We start from the raw sequence: 21,838 nt of genomic DNA, 5'->3' as shown, positions 1-21,838 counted from the left end.
TGTATGTGTCCTACTGATTCTGTGTCTCTGGACAACTCTAATGTGTTTGTGTACATGTATGTGTGTGTGTGTGCATGTGTATATGTATATATATTTTTTTTGAAAGACATTTATTAAAGGTAATGACTCTCACGATTAAGAAAGCTGAGAAGCCCTACCATCACCTGCCTAAGGCCTGGAGACACACAAAACTGGTGGTATGGTTCAAAGTCTGAGATCCACACAGTAGTAGTGTGATTCCAGTTCAGCTCTGAAGGTCTGACAACCAAGAGTGCATAAATTTATATTCCAGCTCAATCAGGGAAGCAGATAGAATTCAATCTTCATCTATCCTTTTGTTCTGTGCCTTCAACAGATAGAATGATCCTCAACCAAAGAAAGGAGGGCCCTCTGTTTTACTCAGTCCACCAATTCAAATGCTAATCATGTCTGTAAACACCCTCACAGACACACCCAGAAATGTTTAACCAGCCTTCTTGGTATTCCATGGTCCAATCAAGTTTGACGTATAAAATTAACCATCACAGATGCTAACCACAAGATAAGGCAGATACTGGGATTACCAGACATGGATTTTAAATTAGATACAAGAACTATGTTCAACAACAGCAAAGAACAACATGCACTTTAAACAAATGAAGAAACAGGAAATCTCAGAAATCTCAGTTAAAAAGTAGAAGATACAGCTGGGCACAGTGATAGAGACCTGCAATCCCAGAGACTCAGGAGGCTGAGGCAAGAGGATCACAAACTCAAGACCAGCCTTAGGGATATAGCTCAGTAGGCAGAGTGCTTGCCTTGCATGGACAAGGCACCACAAAAAAGACCAGTCTCAGCAACTTGGCAAGACCCTGTCTCAAAATAAAAACTAAAAAGGGATGGAGAAGTAGCTCAGTGGTAAAGCACCCCTTAATTCAATTTCTAGTAACAACAACAACAACAAAGAAGGTATAATAAAGAATAAAATGAAGAGTTTAGATATATACTATATGTATATGTCAAAATTCACTAGATAAGCTTAAAAGCAGAATAGAAAAAAATTGATTAAAAATCAATGAACTAAAGGTAGATTAACAGAAATCCATACTGAAGAATAGAGAGGAAAAAAGATTTAAAAACCTAAACAGTATTTTAAAGGACATATGTGACAATTTCAAAACATTACCATACAGCTACCAAAGTCTAAGAAACAGAGGAGGAAACTTATGGGGCAGAGACAAAAACATTTGGAGAAATAATGACTACAAGTCCCAAAATTTGGTGAATGGCATAGGCTTACAAGATTCAAGAAGCTCAACAAATCGCTAATGGGATAAACTCAATGAAAATCATGCCTAGAATATCAGAGTCAAAACACAAGAATCACTAAGAAAAAAATATAAAATCAGGAAAGAAAAGAAACATTACATTTTAAAAATGAGGCATTATTCCAATAACTACATATATTTTGTCGAAGGCCACAAAAATCAGGAGACTGTCCAACAAGATCTTTGCAATAAAGAAAGAAAAATATTGTCAACCTACAATACTATATTCAGCAAACATGCCCTGTAAGAATAGATTAAAAGACAGACATTGGCATTTTCAGAAAATGGAGCATACTTCATTGTGAGAGATCTGCACAACAAGAAATGGCAAAGGCAGTTCTTCAGGCAAAAGGGAAAGAATGTCAGGGGAAAACTTGAATCTTCATGAATAGGTGGGAAAACATTAGAAATGGTTATTGGGTATAATTATTTTCCTCTTAAATACAGTGATATCTCTCTCTCTCTCTCTCTCTCTCTCTCTCTCTCTCTCTCTCACACACACACACACACACACACACATACACACACAGAACTTTTGAGTTGATAATAAACATAAATGTAAGGTATTTGGGAATAATACCGTAAGGGACATTAGGAATTTTGGTAAATGAACTGTTTGCAAGCTTTCTACTTTTTTATGAAATGGAAAAATATTAAATCTAAGAATACTGTGACAAATTAAAGATATATATTATGAAACCTAGAGCAATCACTAAAAAAAAAAATGTGAAGAGGAATAGCTTAAAAATCAACAGGTGATTCATTCTACTATCTTTCCTATTCTTGTCTCCCCTTCATTCCCTTTTGTCTAATCCATTGAACTTCTATTCTTCCCTCTACCCCGCTTACTGTGTGTCAGCACCCACATATCAGAGACAACATTTTGGGATTAGTTTATTTCACTTAGCATGATAGTCTCCAGATCCATTCATTTACCAGAAAATGCTATAATTTCATTCTTCTTTAAGGCTGAGTAATATTCCATTGTGTGTGTGTGTATATATATATATATATATGACATTTTCTTTATCCATTCATCTGTTGAATGGCACCTAGATTGGTTCTACAGCGTATTATTGTGAATTAAGCTGCTATAAACATTGATGTGGCTGTGTCACTGTAGTTTGCTAATTTTAAGTACTCTGGCTATAAACCAAGGAGGTAAGATAACTGGGTCAAATGGTGGTTCCATTCCAAGTTTTCTGAGGAATCTCCACACTGCTTTCCAGAGTGGTTGCACCACCTTGCAGTCCCACTAGCAAAGTATGACTGTACCTTTTTCCCACATTCTCACCAACATTTATTGCTGTATTCTTGATAATTGCCATACTAATAGGAGTGAGATGAAATCTTAGTTTTTTTTTGCATTTCTCTATTTGCTAGAGATGTTGATCAATTTTTCATATATTTTGATAATTAATATTTCTTATATTTCTTCTTCTGTGAAATGCCTGTTCAGTTCATTTGTCCATTTATTGATTGGGTTTGGGGGGGGTTGGTGTTTTTTAAATTTTTTAAAATTCCTAGAGATCAATGCTGTATCTGAGGTACAAGTGGCAAGATTTTCTCCCATTCTATAGGCTCTCTTTTCATGCTCTTATTATTTATTTTCCCTTGCTGTGAAGAAGCTTTTTAGTTTGATTAGTTTGATACTGTCCCATTTATTGATTCTTGATTTTACTTCTTGCACTTGAGGAGTCTTGTTGAGAAATTTGGTTCCTAAACCGACATGATGGAGTATTGGGCCTACCTTTTCTTCTGTTAGGAGCAGGGTCTCTGGTCTAATTCCTAGATCCTTGATCCACTTTGAGTTGAGTTTTGTGCAGAGTGAGAGATAGGGGTGGAATTTCATTCTATTACATATGGATTTCCAGTTTTCCCAGCACCGTTTGTTGAAAAGGCTCTCTTTTCTCCAATGTATGTTTATGTCATCTTTGTCTAATATGAGATAACTGTATTTATGTGGGCTTGTGTCTGTGTCTTTTTATTCTGTTCCATTGGTCTTCCTTCCTGTGTTCCTATATGAATACACCACGAGAGAAATTCCTAATCAGAATGTATATACAACATGTATGTACAATACGTCAAAATACACTCTATTGTCATATATATCTAAAAAGAATAAGTAAAAAATTAAAAGAAAAAAATCAATAGCTGATCATCAGAACAGATTAAAAATCAAGGCCTATATACATGTTGTCGAGATGGATGTATAGAGAAACAAAAAAATAAATGAAAAAACTTACACTGTGCAAACAATAAGTATTGAAGTCTATAAGTATTATATTAATATCATATAAAATATACTTAAAGAATATGACCAAGGATAAAATAATGATTAAAAAGGTTAATTCATCAGGAAAACATAAAAATCCTAAGTTTGTATGCGCCTAACAACAGATCTTCAATGCACATGAAGCAAGAATTGACAGAACTAAAGAAAGACATAATTCCACAATTAAAGCAGAAGATTATAACCCTCTTAGCAATTGATAGGAAGCGTGGACCCAAAAAAAATCAATAAAGGAAAAGAGGATCAGAACACTGTCAAGCACTTTAAAACTCAACAACTACAGATCATACTTTCTTTCTAAGTCTACATGGTATATTCACCAAAGGAATGTTTTACCAGAAAATAAAATTTTCAAGTAAATAAAAAGAAATAAAAATTTTTTAAAAAGAAAGAAATACTACAGATCATTACTATAACAGTATTAAAATAAATTGTACAAAATTCCCAGTGAAATATTAAATTGAATCCAGCAATATAAAGAATATGACAGATTACAACTAGAGTTTATCCCAGAATGTAAGGTAAATTTAACATAGAAAAACTGATGCAGATTTTTATACTCAAACTGTACCTTATCAAAGTTGATTTCTTAAAAATCTTCAGTGCTCAGTGGAAGGTCTTTTTCTGAAGCATGAAGAGTGGATTTTAGAACCACGTCACTTGGATTCTCATTTTAGTTCCAACATTTACTGACAACAAAGCACAGCTTACTTCATACCACTGGGCTTCAATGTCTTTATTTCTTAAATCATGATAATCAGCTATCTTGTGTTATGGTTGAAAATTAAAAAGCTATAATTGAGAGGATCTAACAGTATTCTGAAAATAGCAACACTCAAAATAATGTGCAAAAATAATAATACAGAAACATATTCTTGTCAAATACATGGGTACTTGGAAAATATGAGTGGACAGTGAAAGAAGAGGAGACTCTTTATGTACATACTAGAATGGTAATAAGGAGCACCAGTGTGGACCAGAAAACAGTTCAGAAAGACATAGGCATATTTTGTCTGGCTAATGACACAGAATTAATTGTACCCATATGCCAGGCACATAAATTAGCTTACTTAAACCTCTCATTAACCCTACAAGGTAGATCCTTTCATAATCAGCATTTTACACAAAAGAAAACTATAGTCTTCAAGTGTAGCTTCTGCTGCAAGATCAGGAGCGTTGGGACTCAAAGAGCATTTTCTGGTTACAGAAATGCAAGAAGGTAAGGGCAACTCACTATCTTCCCACTTTGCACAAAATTATGGCATCCACAAAAGCTGCCACTACCAACAAAACTAAAAATTAAACTGTGTTTTATTTATATCTAAAATTATTCTGAATGGGTAATTCAATTGGTAGGAGGATGTCAGAGTTGACAAAGAGTTTCTGACTTGGCTTAACATATTGTGTCAGCAGAAGAGCAAGACAGGAGAGGTGAATAGAGTCAAGATGCCTCCCTCTCAGGACAGTGGGAGAGTGTCCATTCCTAGAAGAGTAAGATAGAAAAGTGACATACAAGCAACTTAGGATCTCTGAAAAGTGCTTGGAGAACAAGTGACTTTGAGAGATTCTTGGAGTCCTCTGAGAGCTATATAGAAACTAGGCAACTATCAGTGATTGGTCTCTCAAGGCAAATTCAGGAAAAGAAATACAGCAAAGGTGTGTCATTCTCAAAATTACTCTTTATGATACTGCCCTAACCTTCCATGAGATTCCCAAATAAGTTCTAAACTATGAATTTACACATGCTGTATTCAATGTATTTGTAATTTACATTCCTCCGCTACCACCAAAAAGAGATGGCTCAGTTTAGTTTGTGTTTAGAATATTGCTTCATGAAATGAAACAGAATTTCCTCTTTGACCTCACAATCTAGATTGTGAGGTTTCTGAGGTTTGCCCTGGTCACTAATCCTGTAATAAGAAAATAATTAATAATGGCTAAATTTTGGCCACTCAATACAACATTAATAACATCTCAATTCACCTTTTTTTGCTTTATGCATTTCCCCCTCTGAAAAGGAAATAGTCTCTGAAGTCTTTCATACACACCTTTTTATTTCTTTTTTACTTTTTGACTTTGAAACAGCAGTCATGCCAAGTTTTATATTTGTTCTTCTTAGTTATATATGACAGTAGAATATATTTTGACATATCATACATACATGGAGTATAGCTTCCCATTCCTGTGGCTGTACATGACGTGGAGTTACACTGGTTGTGTATTCATATATGAACATAAGAAAGTTATGTCCAATTCATTCTACTGTCTTTCCTATTCCTATTCACCTGCCTTCCCTTCATTCTCCTGTATGTAATCCTATAAACTTCTATTCTTCCTTCCCCACTTCATTGTGTGTTAGCATCCACATATCAGAGAGAACATTTGTCATGTCAAGTTTTTAACAAGTTCATTGAGAATATGCCTCTGTCCTTAGACTTAATTTGTCAACATTTATCAAGAACCTCACATGACCTTAAACTACCACAACAGTCTCTTAGATGACCTCCTTATCCCCATTTTTGCCCACTTTCAATCCATCCTCCACACTGCTGCTAAGGTCAAACTGCTGCCAGGTTCAGTGGTGCACACCTATAATCCAGTTGCTCAGGAGGCTGAGGCAGAAAGATCTCAAGCTCAAGGCCAACCTTGGCAACTTAACAAGACCATGTCTCAAAACAAAATACAAAAATAGCTGAGGATGTAGCTTAGTGGTAAAGTATCTTTGGGTTCAATCCCCAGTACCCCCCAAAATTAATAATAGTCAAATTCCTATAAAAGCAAATTTGGGCAAGTTATTCCTCTGACTAAAACCTTGGAAGGCTTCCCACTGCTCATGGGATAAAGTTCAAATACCTGGTGCCTGCCTACCCTCTGGCATCCCTAGTCTCTACTTCCCTTGGACCCTACCCTCTAGTCACGTGGAAATACTTGCAACTCCCAGACTATTTTATGCCTCTGTAACTCTGCTTACGTATTCCCTGCAAGTCATGAAGCTATGCCATGACCCTTCCACTCCTCATCACCCCTTGCTTCCTGAACTTTTACTGGTCTTCCAAGATGAACCTTTTGGACTCTCTTCTTCTGCTCCTCATCTGGCAAACTTGATTGGTTCTCTTCCTCTGGGGATGGACTCACAGACTATTTTCTTGGAATACTGGGATAAAAATGGTTCTATTAGTATATTCATTTATATAAAACATGCCCCCCCAATAATTCATACTCCAATGCAAGATGATATGCATACACCAGCCTCCTCACTTGTTTTGACTATGCTTTTTATGTTGTTGGATTACTGGTCCCTTTAACTATAAGATACTGGAGATAAGTAATGTATTTTAATGAGAACAGAGTGATAATTAAATGCTTAGTTCCTAATCACTCTTCTCAATGAATTCTGCTAATAAAACATAAGACAATATTATTTCTTTTGATGATGTCTAAATATCTATTATGTGTTTGGCACTGTACCAGATTCTAGAGACACAATGTTCAAACTAATTTATAGATATAGATAATTTATAAAAACAATAGATCTTGGGCTGGGGTTGTAGCTCAGTGGTGGAGCACTAGCCTACCACGTGCAAGGCCCTGGGTTTGATCCTCAGCACCACATAAAAATAAATAAAATAAAGGTATTGTGTCCAACTACAACTAAAAAATAAATATTTAAAAAAACAATAAATCTTGCAATTTGTAATGAAAAACACATTAGAGACCATTAAGTCCAATCCACCCATTTAACAGTGGGAAAGTGTCCTGTCTAAATTCTACCAGTTAGTTAGAAGCAAAGGTCAGATACAAGAGGTTTCTCATCCAATGTCTCTCTCCTATACTATTCTACCAGTTTGAAGAAACTACAAAATAAGACAGGTTAAGCACTATTTTGATTCAAAACACTGTATACATCTCAACAGTTTAAAATAATATTAATCTATATGTGAAAAGAGGCTTGACACTACATTTTCAGAAAGGAAAACAGTGACATAAAACAAACCTAACAGGAACAAAATAACAGAGACCCAGCAGCAGGAGCTCAGCTTCATCTAAGTCAGCAGATGACATCTATTTGCACTCGTTAGCACTGCCTGGCATGTGCTACACCACCCCCTTGGGTAATTTACATTTTTTTAAAGCATGTATTTCTAAATTTAGGAAGTTAGGATAATCAGGGTGGAAAAGCCCATCTGTTTGACGTTCACTCCAGCTGCTACAGATTCTGAAATGAAATTTGAGTATTTTCTTCTCTGTTTCATTTTACCCTGTCTGGAATACGAGGACATAACAGAAGCAAAAAACTAGCTAAGGGCATGGTATCTGATATGTATTTTATTTGGTGCATGCAACACACTTATTGTGCTTAATCCTGCTATAATTACACAAACATTTGTGCATACACCGTACGTGCACAGTTTTCTTGTGTGATATATTTTTTTGTTGACGTGTAGTGATAGAGACAGAAAGACACTACGAAGATATGATGTTTGACTCTCAAGAGGTTAAAATTAATTTAAACAAGATGGACAATGTAACTGAGATATTGCTTAGTTGCTTTTTTTTTTTTTTTTTGGAAACAGCATTAACCTAAATTTGAGTCCAAACTTTGCCACTTACATGCTGTGTGGTTTTAAAAAGGTTACTTTACTTCTCTAGTTTTTTTAATTGCATGACATGCAAAAACAGGGACAGGAGGGGGAGGAGGAAGGAATTTAACAAAGAAGAGAAACCAAAAGACTGAAGGTATCTTCAGGATCTATAAATCTAGGATTACATGACAGCTACATAAAATTTCACAAGAACGCTACTATATGTGGAAGAAAACTTCTCCACTGGTTTGAAATTATAAACGTTAAAACCAGAGTCAAATCAATAAATGATTATTTATATATGTTTTTTGACCCTTGAAAGTGTATGAATCACATATATTGTAAGCTAAATATTTATCAGTAAATACTAAAACAACTCAAAAATACTTTAAACTAAATCAAATGAAAAAATTACATTTCTAACATACAAAAATACCTTAAAAGAAACAGGGAAACAGACATTATCTAGGATAATATGTGTTATTGCTGATAAACATCAAATGTAGGCCAGGTGCGATCAGACACACCTGTAATCCCAGTAACTCAGGAGTCTAAGGCAGGAGAATCACAAGTTCAAGGCCTGCCTTATCAATTTAGCAAGGCCCTGTCTCAAAATTTAAAAAAAATTTTAAAAGGCTAGGGATATAGCTCCTTGATAGAGTGCCCGAGTTCAATCCTCAGTATTAAAAAAGGAAAAAAAAAATGGTGGTAAAATCCTCTCACAAAACACAAACATGTGATCAGAGAAATAAACGTTATTCTAGGTCCCAAAACCTTTCCTGAATAGCTTCCTTATGTAAAGCACTGTGATACCAATAATACCGAGTGAGAACAGTCTGAAAGAAAATGATTAAAGTTCTTATTAGTGCTCTTAGCAATGGAAGTCATTTAATTAGAAATGAAAATAATTGCTTAAATAAGCTGTAACTTATCTAACACAACTAACTGCAAGGGTGTCAGAAACAGAGAGACCATGTAACCAACACAACCCTACCACTTCACCAAGGAATCCACGATATACATGGAGGACATGAAAAACATCCTAAGGATATAAAAGCTTTCAAAAGCATGATGTGGCTCAGTGGTAGAGCACCTGACAAGCATTAGCAAGGCTGTGAGATCAATACCCAACACCACAAAAAAGAAACAAAAAAAAATTAAAAAGCATGTCTGTTATGACTTAAGGAACTTAAGGATCTAACAAGATTTTTATTCTATATCACTTAGTTGTTCTTCACATTTCTCTGTTTTATAGTGAAGAAACATTTTAAGAAGGAAGAATTTAAAAAACAATTACAGTGCTGTTAGCTTTTTATCACTGTGACCAAAATACCTGACAAGAACAACTTAGAAGAAAAGTTTATTTGGGACTTCTAGTTTCAGAGGTTCAGTCCATGGTTGGCCAGCTCCATCACTTGAGCCCAAAGTGAAGCAGATCATCATGGCAGAGGGCATGGTAGAAGGAAGCACCTCCTCAGTTCACCTCTCAGAGGCCAGGAAGCAGAGAAAGGGGAAGGGGCCACAGGGAAGATGAACCCTTTTCAAGGCATACCCCCCATGATCTACCTCCTCCAGCCACACTCCATCTTCCTCCAGTTACAACCAGTTAGTCTATTCAAACTAGGATGGACTACATAAGTTATAGCTCTTATAATCTAATCATTTCCCCCTCCAACATTCCTGTATTAACACATGAGTTCTGGAGGGACACATTCAAACCATAACAAGCACTGTCTCATTTATTAACACCTTAGATGTTGTTAGTCTGGTTTTTCTCTATTTTTTGCCTCTGATATATATCCCCAGGATATAGAACATAGTCTAGAATAAAATAAGCACTAAATAAATATTTAGTTAATAAATGACTGGTTTTTTTAAGTAGTTTTACAATACAAGGGCTGTGAGAAAGGAACATACAGACTTTCACTCACTATGCACAAGGTATTTTAGGTCCATTTCTTTATCGCTCAGCCAAGCAGGGGTTACCTGTCACATTTTCCATGAGATAAAAAAGATTCAGAGGTTAAACAATACTCTGACCAAAAGAAAAGAAAACTTGGAACCAGCTAGTCCACCTGGCTGAGTTAGGTGCAGGTCCAAGACTCTGCTGAGGAGAGACAGAGGACACAGATGGAAACTACCCTGAACCAGAGTAGGTGAAAGGTTGATTTAGGAAGCTGAGTGACGGGTGAGAAGCAACACAGGAAAAGAAGAGCTACTGACACTGCGTTGTAACTGACTGGACAGTAGCCAGGCAAGGGGCACAAAGGGTGGACAGCAGGATTCACAGAAAAAGAGAAAGGGGGTGTGGGAGCCCTCAAGAGTGAGGGGATAGAGGCCTGAGAACTGGGGAAACCAAGATGATGCATGTCATGTTGCTGAAAGTTTTTCAAAGTACAAACTGTCTAGAACTACAACAAATCAAGCAAATAATGGTATAAACACAGTGACAAAGATGATGGTCACCTATGGTCATTTATTGGTCAAGATGTTTTTAAATCTTTTTTAAAATCTTGTTTAGAAATCTAAAGGGAAAAGCCAGCTTTCACCAGAAGAGAACATTATAATTCAGAATTATTGACTATGCAGAAAAATGTTTAGAATGCTGAAGCAAATAGTTCAATGTGTACAGATTTCATGAATAATAGAACCTCAAATGAGTTACCATAGCTACCAAGAGATAATTAATTTTGAGGAAACAAAAGAAAAGGGATACCATTAGGGGTAGTTTTCAAAGGGCTGAAATAATAAATGTGGCATCCAAATTTAGCTCACATTACCTCCCAACAGGAACTACCAATGCTCCTTTCCACATGACCACTTTTGACATCCCCCATCCCCTGCCCTTCCCTTCTTTGAGCTAATCTAAATCCCACTCACAAGACTCCATCATTTCCCACCTGTTCCACATCTTGCCTAAAATATACAATTGTAACTTATTATTTATTTTTAAAAAACATTAATTAAGTGCTAAGAAAGGAAGAGAAGATCTAAATAGGTAAGTACATAATTCAGAATAAACTGGTAAGGGCTGAAGTAGGCACGAACTTATATAGAGAGAGGGAAAGTAAAGCTAACTATGAGAAAGAATTCACACAAGATGGGATATCTAAGCTGGGTACTGAAGCATAAGCATTATTACCCAGGCCCCTCAAAAAAGAAGAGGAAGAAGGATTTTAAGTAATCCTATTTTGTTGGCTGATTTCCTAAAGAAGTACCTTGTAGGCATTAAAAAAAAATGTTTCCTGCCTACCCTTCTCTAAAATTACAAATTCAGTGAAGGCAAAACTGAGTTTTAGACTTCTTTCCTATCACCTATAGTGTCTAACACAAGTGCTGAGCCAAATTTCTTGTTCACTATTAATCTCCAGAACATACAATGATTTATAACAATTACCCTTTGAACTAAATTACACCAATCTTCTAGCACTCCTATTTATTTGATACACATGAAAATCAAATTTTAAATAATCTTATAGCTGGTGCTATAATACCAACGGGCAAAATCAACAGATACGTCGGGATCAGCAAGGCAAGGACAGAGGCGGAAGAGAGAAAGCAGTCCTTTGCCGGGAAAAACTCAACACTGTGTTAGACCTGCTTACCCTCACTGTACAGTTTAGTGTGTGAGTTTCACAGTGATTAAGGTTTAACACTTTTCAATGCTTACGGTCCTGATGGTCTTTCTTTACAAGGCTAGTCACAGCTCCTACAAATGTTTTCCAAATTCTCTAGTTAGGCCCAAGAATGCAGACAAGACCACTACAGTCAAATAGGACTTCAAAGAGAAAATGTAATCCACTTACTGATGGCTGAACCTGACTCAGTGTCAACACTGGGTCACCTTACTTACTCTTTCAGGCACTTAATTTCCAGGTACTAAAATCCACTTTACTCTAGAAGTGCACTGTCAATTTCCTCGCTTGGAAATAGGACTAATACTTGTATATTTCACAGACTTATTTCAAAGATTAATGAATAAATGTACCTAAACTGCCTAAACAATGCATGGCATGCGGTAGGTATCGATAATTTGATATCCGGACTGGAAAGGTGAGGCACTAGAAGAAGAAGAAAGAGAGAGGCACACAGAGGTGATGGCAGCAGCAGAACTGAAGCTCATCAGGGCTGGCACTGGATGCAGGATGACTTGGCTGGCCACCCTTTGGCACATGTGCCCAGAGCCTATTCAACTCCAGTGTTCCAAGCTGTTTAACCACATTCAGTTCACTGCCACTGCAGGCACCTCAGTATCAGAAAAAGCCTGCCAAGTCCAAGTATTTTTTTAAAAAAAAAAAGAAAAGCACTCCAAGTGATCAAGCGAATAAAGAGGCTTTTCTTGAAAGAAAAGTTCATTTATTGTGATTCAGTAAAGCATTGCGGTATGGTCCTTGCAACTGCTTACACATTTGCTGCCATGTTGGTATATCAGCTTAAATTAAAAACTAGGACAGGGCTCAAGACTGGTGCATCTGGCCAGACAAGGAATCTAGATTCTATGGGACGGCCACACATTGAATCAAGAAGGCAGAGGGCAGCAATATGTAAATTTACATTCCTTTGTTAATAAATAAACACATGCAAAAAAGTAGAGTCTATTTTCTCTCAAACTGATTGAATCTTCTTAGCATGTCTTACCCACACACCCTTCCCTGCAATCCATCCCTATTCGAGACAGGTGGCAGGAGTCAGAATAACTAAATTCGGTCAAATATGTTCTTCTCAGACTGATCTGAGCAGACTCTTTAAGTAACTTCGCCAATGTTTCACTTAGATAGTTCAGATAAATACTCTGTCATTGAGATTTCTTTCCTCTGCCCTAATTTACTTCAGGACAGTATCTTATTACATGAAGAAAGCCTCTAAGTACTCCAACTTAGAGAAGAAGAGTTGGGCCTCATACCCACACAAAGTTCTCGATTCATCACAATCCTCACTACAGAATACACTGACAAGCTACTCCTAGACAGGTAACCAGTAAGGTAGGATTGGTCCTCTATGAAGGTATTCTTTCCATTATTGTTGCTATTGAATGGGAATAGTGATAGGCGTGTACAAGGTCCCACCCTTGTACTGTGGTCTCTGACTGCTACATATTGAATGTTTCTGTTCCCCCAGAATTCATATGTTGAAACCAAATCCCCAGTGTGGTTGTATGTGGAAGTGGGGAGTAACTGGGTCATGATAATTGAGCTCTCAAAAATGGGATTAGTGCCCTGATAAAAGGCCCCAGAGAATTCCTCTGCCCCTTCCACAGTATGAGGACACAGCAACAAGGCAGCTATTTATTAAACAGGAAGGGGCCCTCACTAGACACCAGCACCTTGACTTGAACTTCTCAGCCTCCAAATCTATGAGAAACATTTCTATTATGTATAAACCACCCAGTCTATGATATTCTGTTACAGTATCTAAAACAAAGTAAGACACTAATCTTAAAAACCCTGCACATATAGACTCTCTCTTTGTAACCTCAGGCCTCCATCAGTCCCTTCACCAGGGTACACGGGCACTAATAGGCCTCTTTCACACTTCAATTGAGCCTTGAGAAATGGAGTGTGCCTCAGACTCCACCTGCTTTCTGTCACTGCCTCCATGCCATCGCTTGTGTACAAGCTGAAAGTTGCCAGCTACCCAGCTGTGGAACCTAGGAACCACAACACTCAGGGAATGCAATGGTATAGTCAGAACAAGAATGAGAACTGAGCAGGAGGAAACACTTCATTTACACCTTTAATGTAATACTTTATATCACAATGAGCTGAACCATGTTTGTCTTTTATACTAAACAATGAAAATTAGTCTAAATTGAACTAAACCCTACACCTTTTTCATCTTTCTATCTCCAGATGCCTAATGCATAATAAATTCTCAGATTTTTTTTTTCTTTTTTCAATCCTTTAAAAATCACTGAATACGTAAGAAACAAAGGTATTATGCCTCACTGGCTGAGATAAAGACCAGACAAGCTTTGCACAAGGTCACTAACTATCTAGCTTTAACTTCTTCCACCTGATATTTAACTATAACATATCTGTACTCCTATTTTTGGGGTGTGATCTTAACAAATACTCCACAGTTGCTCCTTTTCTGATTCATGTAAATCTCCAAATTTATGGTTAAAATTCTAACTATAGTTAAACATATATTAAATTCCTTAAAACAATTTACCCCAGTAACTATCTTTGGATAACAGTGGTATATATATACAGTAAGTTCTCAATAGTATGTTGAAAAAAATATAAGAACAGACTTTAAACAGGTAAAGACACTCTCCTTTTGGGGGGATGGAGGTTGTCCATACTAAATTTGACTAAAAATTTCTGTGACCTCCCAGAAAACCATCTTTCGGCTAAAAGGCTGAAATCCTTTGTACAGTCCAGAGAATAGCTCAGTGGGAGAGCCCTTGCCTAGCATGCATAAGGCCCTGGGTTCAATCACTAGCACTGAAAAAAATTATCTCCTTGAACAATATAAGTGAAGGTGATGGTGTTATGATGCAAGGAACTCAATAATAGGAGTTATTTAGAACTAAAATTATTATTTTAAAGGAAATTATCACTCAATAATTAGAGTTATTTAGAACTAAAATTATTATTTTAAAGGAAATTATCATATAATGAAAAATTAAGATCATGAAATTGAAAACTTATTCTCAGCTCCAGATGATGACAACAATGTTAATGAATGAGGAGATGATGGTGATAGAGATGGTGGGTAGCAACAGAGGAGGAGAAAGGAGATAACAGAAAATGAAGCTGTGAAGAGGAAATGAATAATGAAAACTATTTAAGAGCAAAAGTCAGATTTTATAATATTCTTTTTGGGACCCTATGAGTCTTTTGAGAGATGAGTCTTCAAGTATTGATCATTACAAAGTATGGATTTATCACTTGCCATGTGCAAGGCACTGTACTGGACCCGGAAGATAAAACAAACTTTATGACTACATCAGAGAACCAAAAAGAGTAGACATAAATGTAAACAGGTAAACCACCACAAAAAGGGAATTTCAGTCCTTGACCCTCAACACTTATTGCATACACACGTATGCATGCTATACACATACACTCTCTCTCTCTCTTTCTCTGGGGGCACTGTAGGCCAAAACACAAAAGTATAGCTCCTAAAAAATAACGGAGAATATCTTCATGACCTAGGAAATAGGCAAAGAATCCCCAGCCATGATTCTTACACACACAAAATCTTAGAAAGAAAAAAAAAAGTTAAAACTGAGCCAATTAAAATTAAGAATTTTTTCCTACTCAGACAACAAAATAATAAAGCAAAAAAGCACATTATACAGTAAGAGATTTTGCCACACACATAACCAACACTGTGCCAGTATTATAACAAGCATACTTTTTTAAAACCCTGCACAAATCAGGGGAGGAGCAAGGGACAGATGCTCCCTAATATTAAAAAAACTGGAAAAAAAATACCCACCACAAAGTCCAAGTGTTCCTTAATAAATGAAAGGATACACAAAATGGGAGATATATATATATATATATATGTGTGTGTGTGTGTATACACACACACACACACACGTATACATATGTATACAATGAAATAATATTCATCAAAAAAGGAATACTCTGATACATGCTACAATGGTATTGAACCTTGAAAACATTATACAAAGTGAAGAAAACCAGACACAAAATGATGAACACTGTATAATTGCAATTATCTGAGGTACCACCTAGGTTAGGAAAACTCAGGAGTAGGCAGTAGACTAGAAGTTACCAGGGAGCAGGGGAAGTTGAAAAAGGGGAGTTATTGCTGAATGGTTATAGTGCTTCTGTTTAGGATGATGAATACATTTTGGAAATTGACAGTGATGACAGATGTACAACTGTTAATGCTCTTAATGCCACTAAATTGTGTACTTTAAAATAGTTTAGAAGGTAAATTTTATTTTATATATTTTAACATAATTTTTATAAATTAATAATATAATATATCAAAAACCATTGGATTGTATACTTTAAATGGATAAATTATATAGTATGTGAATTCTGTCTCAATAAAGCTATTTTTAAAATACTAGCAAAAAATTTTCAACACATAATCCATGCACAAAAAAAAAGGATACCTAAATGACAAATAAAAAGGGGTAAAGGTGAGTAACTTCACAACTAATCAGAATACAAAATCCCTATAAACCTACACACAAAGAGATACCACTGTGCACCCATTTGAATGACTAAAGCAAAATACACTAGACTGTTGCTACTTAGTGTCTGCAAGAACATAGAGAAAATGGAACTCTTATAACCTGCTAGAGGAATAAAGATCAGCACAATCACTTTGGGGAAAACAGCAGTATCTAGTAAAATTGAATATGCAATTTGTTTCTAAGTATATATCCAAAAGAAATGTATTCTGACTGGTCATGTAAACTGTGGCAGCAGGCATCATGGGGCAGACAAAGTTTAAGAAGAAGAGACAGTAAAGTGCAAGGCAGAGGCAAGAGGGAACAACACTAAGGACAACTCATATAATCAAGCAACTCTCTTTAAGATGCCAAAGGCTCTGTGAAAAATTAAACTTCAGCCAGGAAAAGCCATGATGCGGACATCTCATGGAGACACAGTCAGAATTACAAATCTTGTGCTATTTGCTAATATACAATACAAATATTAATAAAGATAATACAGTTGCCCTGCCGCAAAATGGTAAATTTTATCACTAGATTAAGACACTAATGAAAAACTGTACATCAAGGTTGTTGATTTTAGTATTCTGGGAGGAAAAAAGTAATAAAATAAAGTTTATCCTTTAATCCAGATTCTAAAAGTATGAAAACACATCTCGGTTTTCCCAAGAAGAGAAGTCATTAAAATATGATTTTCCTTTGGCTTAGCACCATACAGTTGGAGGCATATACATCCGAACAAAAACTTTCAGTGAATATTGATAGCAACTTTACTTACAGCCACCAAGAACTAACATGAATCAAGATGTTTACAATACATAAATAGAAAAATTTGTCACATCCCTACAATGGACTATTCAGTGATAAAAAGGAATCTTAGCTGCCAAGATACACAAAAACATGGAAGAATCTTAAATGCATGTTCTAAATAAAACATATAAAACTATAGAGATGCCAAGCAGATTGATAGTTTTTAGAGATTTAGGGAGGAAGGATAGTTGAGTAGGTAAAGCACTGGGAATTTTCACTGAAACTGTTCTGTATGACACTGTAATTCTGGATATATAACATTTGCCAAAACCCGTAAAACCTGAATTGTGCAAATTACAGAAAATCATTTAGGATACAAGGGAATCCAGGGATGAAATGAAGAATGTGACAAAAGAACCTAACCATTACAAACATATTACATATAACATCTTACCAAACGTAGAAAACTATTTCACCGAAGGACATAGTGAGAAAAGTGCTGCTAACCTAAGTAATTCTGGAAATGGGTGCAATCTCACAAACTAAAAACAAATGAGCTGTATATAAGTACATACACTAGTTGATAAAGTTGTATTCCACAGGAGAATAGATTAACAGTTCTGATATAGCTATAAAACATATATGAGAATTGAACAATTCAGGATATGGCTGGCAGACAGTATGATACAGATTTCTTATTGCTGGAGCAACAATTTATAGATAAGCAAGGGGTAAGGGCTAGAAAGATCCACGTAATAGGTTTGAGTCAGCAACATCCTAGTAAAAAGTTCTATTTATCTTATACAGGTATAGCTATTCACAAGCAGAAATAATCATAGTGTAAACATATATGGTATAAATACACAGGTTAGCATACACACACATTTCAGTTCTCTGTCAGCAGAGAGGACCTAAAAGCAAAGAAATCCCAATAGCAAAGGAGTACAGGAAGTTGTTGGTCTTTCTGGTTACAAACCTCTTTCAGAAAAACTTCATCTCTTATCATCAAGCTTGCATTAAAGGATTTATGAACAACAAAGATAGTCCTGCTACCAAAAAAGCTCTGAAGTATCAGAGACTCCCTCTCAGAAACCAGGGACTAAGGCCATTCATGTTCATTATTAAGCAGCAGACACAAATGATTATATTAGTAAGCAAAAGTATTAAAATTTTATATTAGCTATATTTCCAATATTCAGAAGAGAGCTAAACCCACAACACAAACTTCATCAGATGTGTGAATTACAATGTCTTAGATGAATAATGCAGTGAACAGAAGTTGGGCAGATCAGACATTTCAGAAGACAAGTTGAGCAAACTTGAAGACCGCAATAAGAACTATCAAAAATAAAGCATGAAAGAGAGGACAAAAAAATATGAACAGAGCATCAGCAAAGGGTAAAACAACTTCAAGAAAATAACCACACCTATAACTGAAGTCCTTAAAAACGGGGGAGGGGTGTGCCAGAGATTTCTTGAAGAAATAACAGTCAAAACTTTTGAGTTAAATGAAAAAAAGTACAGCTCCCAGAATACAGCTCTCTAAGACATAAAAAGCTCACTGAACCTCACGTACAAGAAAGAAACAAACCCCAGGCCAAGACTCATTGTACCCACATTGCTTTAAACCAGTCATAAATATAAAATCTTTCGAGTAGCCAGAGAAGAAAATAATACATGCATATAGAGAATCAAAAATAAGAATGAAGCACATTTCTTGCTGAAAAGTGCAAGTTGCATGACAGTAGAGAAAATTCTTAAAAATTTAAAAAGAAAAAAAATGTCAACCTGGAATTCTTCACAGAGGGAAAATATTTTCTAATAAAAATGTAAAATAAAGATATATAAAACATGAAACAAATCATCACAAACAGATACATGTATAAGAAATAATAAAGAACATCCTTCAAGCAGAAGAATAAGGCTACCAGATGGTAATCTGGGTCTCCCCCTAGAAATGGAGACTTTGTTTTGCTGGATGCTTCAGAATGATGCTGAATACAAGTGGTAAGAGCAGACATCTTTGACTTGCTCCTCATCTCAAGTAAAAGCAATATAACATCCACTAAATACCAATATGTTGTCTGCATAGATGGCTTTTACCAGTTTGAGTAAATGCCCTTCTATACCTAGTTTGCTGGAAGTTAAGGTTGTTGAAGTTAAGGTTGTTGGATTTTCTTCTGAGTCTACTGAAATTAGGATGTGTTTCTGTCTTTTAATCTGTTAAAATTATGAATGCATTCAAATATGTATAAAAAGATACATATAACATTGATAGCAGCATTATTTATGATAGGCCCAACTTAAAACAATCCAAATCACTATTGGCTGGAGGACAGATAAATCAATATCATGGAATACAATTAAATGCTATATTGCAATGATGATGACATGCAAAGTCTTGAGTAAATCACATAAACAATGTTGAATTTTAAAAGCTAGACACAAAAGACTGCTTCATGAATATGAATTCTGTTTATATAAATTTCAAAAACATGAAAACTAATTTCTAGTACTGGAAGCTATATAAAGTGGTTACCTTTGGGGAGTTACTGTGTGTTGGTGATGCTATCTTTGAACCTAAATGTGTTACACATCATTTGTATAACCCTGTGATGAATCATTAAGTAGTAATCCAAAGGTTTCCATGCTAATTTTTGTGTATATTACACTTCTGAAAAATTTTTTGTCTGTGGTCACTCTTGTCTTATCTAGAAAATAAGGCATCATAAAGAAAAAATGTCCTTCAATGAAAAAAACAAATACTAGTAATAGAAAGGTAGCACATATAAGAAGATAGTAGGAGGCTACTGTAAACTTAGTTCACATAAACTGTATTAATCTTTTCAAAACTGGAGTACAAAGAAAATATAAATTCAATCCACAGCATAAATGAACCTATGCTTTCTAATAATTTTTTGAGAGTAAAAAATGTCTAAGTTTCAGTAAAATTTTTTAAATTCGTGTGACAATTTCAATTTCATTATAGAATTTCAATGTTTGACTGCAAATGACAGAATTAGATTATCTATTACATAAAGCAAGAGAAAAAATCTAAAATTCATCCATTTACTCCATAAATTAAGCACCTTTCATATGCACAGCACAAAGTGCACATCCTGTGAAGCCTGCAAGAACAGGCAGAACAAAGCACAGCAGTTTAGCGATGGGTACCAAAGGAGCAGCACAAACTGTAAGAGCTTAGGAAACTATAAAAAGAAAAGATTCTTAGAGCAAAGTCAGGCAGCCTTAGGCAGCTGGTCCTGAAAGAGTAGATAATACAGACATCAAGATTATAGGCTGTCAAAAAAATAATAAAATACCTAGAAATAAGTCTATCCAAGGAAGTGAAAGATCTCGACAATGAAACTACAGAACACTGAAGAAAGAAATTGAAGAAGACTTTAGAAGATGGAGAGACTTCCTATGTTCATGACTAGGCAGAATTAACATTACTAAAATGGCCAAGTACCAAAAGCAACATATTCAATTTAATCCCCATCAAAATACCAATGACATTCTAACAGAACTAGAAAAGAAAAAAAAAAAAAAAAAAAACAGTCCTGAAGTTCATTTGAAAGAATGAAAGACCCAGAATAGCAAAAACAAATTTAAGCCAAAAAACAATGCTGCAGGCATCACAACACCTGACTTTAAATTATACTTACAGAACTATAGTAACAAAACCTGCATGGTACCGGAATACAAAAGGACACATTGACCAATAGTACAGAAGGGAAGATACAGAGACAAGAGACTCCAAGATGGCCGCGAATAGAGTGCATCGCACCCTGTGTACCGCGTCACTGCGTGGGTGAATAACGAGTTAGAGCAACGAAGGGCTATCTGGTTAGGAATTTACAGCAAAATAGGGATGCACCGAAACCTAGAGGAAAGGATTTCCAGCACCGAGGACCGGTTATTGAATCTCTAACACGAGCCAACCGTGCGACCGGAGTTCCAGGCTGACTGATCCGCAGCCCATCGCAAGGCCCGCCCCACGGCTACAGACAGCGGGGCGCCACCGAGAAGCAACCAGCCAGCAGAGAGAAACAGTGCTATGGATTCTGTGGAATCCTGCCGGCTGTGCCCTCACTGAGCTTCGGGCTGAGTTCGGGATTTGAGACAGGGAAGGAAGCGGTCCAGTTCTATCTTCCACAATGGAAAGTCCACCAAGGAAGCCAGCGGCCACCATCTTGGAGAGCTGATGTCACCACCAACACTCTCCGACAGATTGCAACAATAAAACAGGTGTGTGTTACACAGCCCATCTCCCATACAGCAGGGAATTCGCATAAAATCTCTCCCAGGCTTCCCGGGGGAGGGATTATCAGAAAGAGCCTACACAGAGACGCAGGGAAAGGAAGAGACACCTGACCTTCAACTCCCCCTCCCATCAGCGGCGAAAACGAAACCTGTCTAGCCAGCACTGGGGGAGGGGCAAGCGAAAAAAATCAAAACAATAGGGTGCCGGGGTTCCCAATAGCCACCCTCCACACCCAGCAAACTGCAGGCCCAGAGGACAGTTTGAACTGCCGAGAGGCATCACACAGGGAAAGGCCGGGCTAGCAGGAGAAGCCAGGGCTGCCAGGAGAAGCCAGGGGACGAGAGGCCAGGCCCTCGCAACTGGGCGGCTAGAGACCGCCCGCCTGCCGGCGACCGACTGCCCGCCCGCTGCCCGCACGACTGGGCGGCTAGAGACCGCCCGCCCGCCGGGGACCGACCGCCTGCCCGCTGCCCACGC

General features: G+C 36.6%; 1 protein-coding gene across 2 annotated transcripts in view; it reads right to left on the bottom strand.

Moving 5' to 3' along the window:
- Positions 1 to 21,838, bottom strand: part of Igsf11 (immunoglobulin superfamily member 11) — a 157,139-nt gene that overhangs the window by 112,427 nt on the left and 22,874 nt on the right. The gene's annotated exons all lie outside the window — the stretch shown is intronic.

This window comes from Marmota marmota, unplaced genomic scaffold (genome assembly GCF_001458135.2).
Source record: "Marmota marmota marmota unplaced genomic scaffold, marMar, whole genome shotgun sequence".
Taxonomy (NCBI): Eukaryota; Metazoa; Chordata; class Mammalia; order Rodentia; family Sciuridae; genus Marmota; species Marmota marmota.
The sequence above is the reverse complement of the archived record's forward strand: the minus strand, read 5'-3'. Positions and strand labels throughout refer to the sequence as shown.